Raw genomic sequence first — 4309 nt, forward strand, 5'->3', positions numbered from 1 at the left:
TCCTCTGAAGTGGTTCAGACTTCTGAAGAACAACAACAAGAAGAACCGGTAGATTCAACTGAAGTAGAGGATCAACAAACTTTCAGACCAACTAGTAACTGGAAGCATAAGTCTAGTCATGTCAAGGAACTCATCATTGACAACATTGATGAAGGAATTCGTGCCAGATCCAAAAGACGAGAAGAGTCTAGTGCTCTAGCAGTTATTTCTGAGAGAGAACCCAAAAGTATAGAAGAAGTCTTAGCTGATGAAAGCTGGATTGAAACTATGCAAGAATAGCTTAGACAGTTCAGCATCAATGATGTTTGGGAGCTAATTCCTAAACCAAAGGTATATCTATTATTGGAACTAAATGGGGTTTCAAGAACAAAATGGACGAGAAAGGAAAAGTGGTAAGAAACAAAGCAAGACTCGTGGCCAAAGGATATACGCAAGAAGAAGGGATATACTATGATGAGACTTATGCACCAGTGGCAAGGTTAGAAGCAATTAAATTATTACTTGCTTTTGCTTGCTATAAAAATTTTAGATTATTCCAAATGGACGTCAAAAGTACATTCTTCAATGGATTTATTCAAGAAGAAGTCTATGTGGAACAACCACCTAGATTTGAAGATCCAAAAGGCCAGACTCAGTCTTCAGACTGAAAAAGGCCCTATATGGATTAAAGTAAGCACCTTGAGCTTGATATGACAAGTTAAGTAAATTTCTAATTCAAAATGATTTTGTTAAAGGAAAGGTAGATATTACTTTGTTCATTAAAAGAGAAGGTAAATATTTTATACTCGTTCAAATCTATATTGATGATATTATATTTGGATCATCTGTTGAAAATTTGTGCAAGAAGTTTTCTAAGTCTATGCATGATGAATTTGAGATGAGCATGATGGGAGAATTATCTTTCTTTCTCGAATTACAAGTGAAACAATTGAAGGAAGAAATTTTCATTCACCAAGAAAAATATGCAAAAGATTTCATTAAAAAGTTCAGATTGGGGAATTGCAAAAAGACTGATGTACCAATGTCAAGCTCTTTGAAGCTGGATAAAGACAAAGGGGAAAGAAAGTTGACCAGAAGCTCTACAAGAGTATTATTAGTTCGCTTCTTTATCTTACTACTTCTAAACTTGACATTGTGTTTAGTGTTTGCATTTGTGCTATATTCCAATCAGATCCCAAAGAGTCTCATTTAAGCGCTGCAAAATGCATCATCAAGTACGTTGCAACCACCTCAAAGCTAGGTCTATGGTATCTCAAAGAATGAGACTTTACTCTCATTGGATATTCAGACGCAGATTCAGCAAGTTGTAGAGTTGATAGAAAGAGTACTTCTGGTACTTGTCAATTGCTGAGCAACAGGCTAGTGTCTTGGTTCTCAAGGAAGCAGAGTACTGTAGCTCTTTCAACAACAGAAGCAACGTATGTAGCTCTTGGAAGCTGTTGTTCTCAAATCTTGTGGATAAAGCAATAGCTAAGAGATTTTGGAATCGAAGACTCATGCATTGAGATCAAATGCGACAACACTAGTGCCATCAATCTCACAAAGAATCCAATTCTTCATTAAATGGAAAATCACATAGAAATTCGACATCATTTCATTAGAGATCATGTTCAGAATGAAGAAGTTATGATACAGTTTATTGACTCAAAGAATCAGTTGGTAGATATATTTACAAAGCCACTGGAGAAAAATCTATTTGAGTCTATTCGCACTAGACTGAACATCATACCTTTTATCAATTAAAGTCTAAAGATGATTAGACTCAGAATAACCAAAAGTTGCGACTGTAAGTTAATTCTACACTAGTAATTTAATTTTTGGATGAAAATTTGAAAATGTACGTTTACGTTTTGAATCGTTACTTACTTTACTTTTAGTGATTATCTTTTTAATTTTGAATTTATGGCAATTTTTCATTTTCAAAAAGACAATTTTACTTTTTCCTTTATGATGATCCGTGTACCCCATTTCATCTGCTTTATATACTATCGACTTTCTTCTTTTCTGTTTTCACTCATAAACCCTAGAATACAGAACTCATTTTTCTTATACTTTCTCTCTACTTTAATTCGAAAAGCTTTCACCTTTTTCACAATCGAGTTGAGAAATCTCCCAAAGAAAGTGACAATGTCTACCCAAAGAAAGTCCTCTAGAATCACAAGCAGGGGATCACGACATATGCGTGAGGGTCCTACGCACTTTGATCTGACCGAGGAAGAAGACTCTCCACAGCAACAACAAGAAAGTCAACAACAACATTCTCAACCACGTCACTCTTCTCAACCTAGGACTCAAGTTCCTCCACAGCAAGATGCTGAAGAAGAGATCAATGTAGATGTTGAATCTGTAAGGACTCTCAAGACCGAATTTCTCTTCAAACTCTACACTAAGTTAAAGGAGGGTGGTACTACGATGACTTTCATTGATGAGTTTTTGAGAGAGAAATGATACAGAAGTGAAACTCATTTTTTGAAGTCAATGGAAAGTATGGGCATTGCGCCTATTGATTTGGCAGCAAGGACTTTTGCAAATTTTCCAAGTGATCCACGGTTTGGATCCTTTAATTAGCCTGAAGGAAAATATGATGATGAAAGGATGTTCACAAATTTTCAGCCTAGGATGGGCATCGCTGCAAATGTTCATGGTGAAAGGACGGGTCTTTTTTGTTCTAAAGACCACAAGAAGACTTATTCTAAACTACTGAAGCGAGGGGTGATGAACCCTAGAAGTGTGGACTTCGATTTTCTTAATTCGTTGAAAGTGAAACTGAGGGAGAAGTTTGCACTCCTTCAACTCGAACATTTTTGCTCTGAGACGACTGTTGCTCATCCAGAACTTACGGCTTACTTCTATTCAAATATATCCTTTTAAGATGCGAATAGATTTTCTTTTACGGTTAGGGACAAAGATTTTGTGGTCGATGTGGACACTCTGACTAATGTGATTGGGGTGGAAAGAGGAAGTTTCCAACCAATCAATGTGTCTGTTGCTTACGCTACTTTGGAGCTTGTTTGGCATAGGATTGCTGAAGGCATGATTTCTTACTCTAGAATGAATGCCTCCAATATTATGCTTCACAAGATTGTGATCAACTGTCTCAGACCCAAATCTACCTCAAAAACTGATGTCTCAAACTCTGAAGCAAAGCTGATGTATGCCATCAACATTCGCTACAAGTTATCTCTGCCTCACACTATTCTTATGCATGTGTATAGGACAATGGTGAAGGACAAGGGGCAACTCCCTTATTATGCTCTTGTTACTCGATTATTCAAACATTTCAACATTCAGCCTCCTAAAATTCTGTGTGTCCAAACCATTGCTCCAATGGTAGTTGGACTGAAGATGGTTTCCAAGATACGTCTGAAGGAGCTGAACAAGGTTTTAGAGAGTATTAAGGTGAAGTCCCTTATCAAGGCAAAACAAGACTTTGCAACAGGAAAAAGGAAAGACAAAGAGCCCATGAGCACACCAATCAAGAAGAGGAGAGCACTCATCTTGCAGGATGAAGAAGATGAGGATGACATTACTCTCTTCACCTTTGCCTTAAAGAATTTACAGAGTTTTGTTAGCTTTCAAGGGTCAGAGGACCGAGAGCACAGAGAAAGAGAAGAGATAGAGCAGGGAGATGCAGAAAGAGAAGAGAGGAGAACAGAGGAAGAGGAAGGAAGAATAGAGGAAGAAGAGAGAGGAGAACAAGAGGAAGAAGAGAGTTAAGATGATTCTCTTGAACCTACATTTGCTGGAGAAGAAGGAGAACAACATCACCTTGGTGCTGAAGAAGAGCATGAACATGAAGAAGAATATTTTTTTCCACCTGAAGGCACAGAAACAGGGGGAGCTGCTGACAAAAAAGATACTTCTTCACTTGCTTTTACTAGTGATGATGTTAGTCGCTCTCCTACCAATCCAAAGGATGTATATGCTTCTCAATTTCCTGAAGCTGGTATTAAGGCATCATCTCCAAGTTTGGATGTTCCAGCTAAGGTTCCATCATCAGTTAACACTCCTCAAATTGATTGTACTGAAGCGAATACTCAAACAGATAATACAACAGACTTTAAGAGACTGCTCGAGCTTCTTGTGGAGATCAAAGCTCAGCTTTATGGATTGGAGTGTGAATTTCAGAACATGCAGTCAGCTCATCAAGCTACTTCAGTCTCTCTACATGATCAAGTACAAGCCCTTAAGTTTCAAGTTCAAGCCACTACAAAGGGTGAGTATATTGAGCAACTGAAGGAGGACCTAAAGAAGCTGGAGGAGACTATCAAGTCTATGGGGGATTTCTAGATCGTTCGCATCCCCAAAC

The sequence above is a fragment of the Eucalyptus grandis genome, chromosome 1, assembly GCF_016545825.1.
Source record: "Eucalyptus grandis isolate ANBG69807.140 chromosome 1, ASM1654582v1, whole genome shotgun sequence".
Classification (NCBI taxonomy): Eukaryota; Viridiplantae; Streptophyta; class Magnoliopsida; order Myrtales; family Myrtaceae; genus Eucalyptus; species Eucalyptus grandis.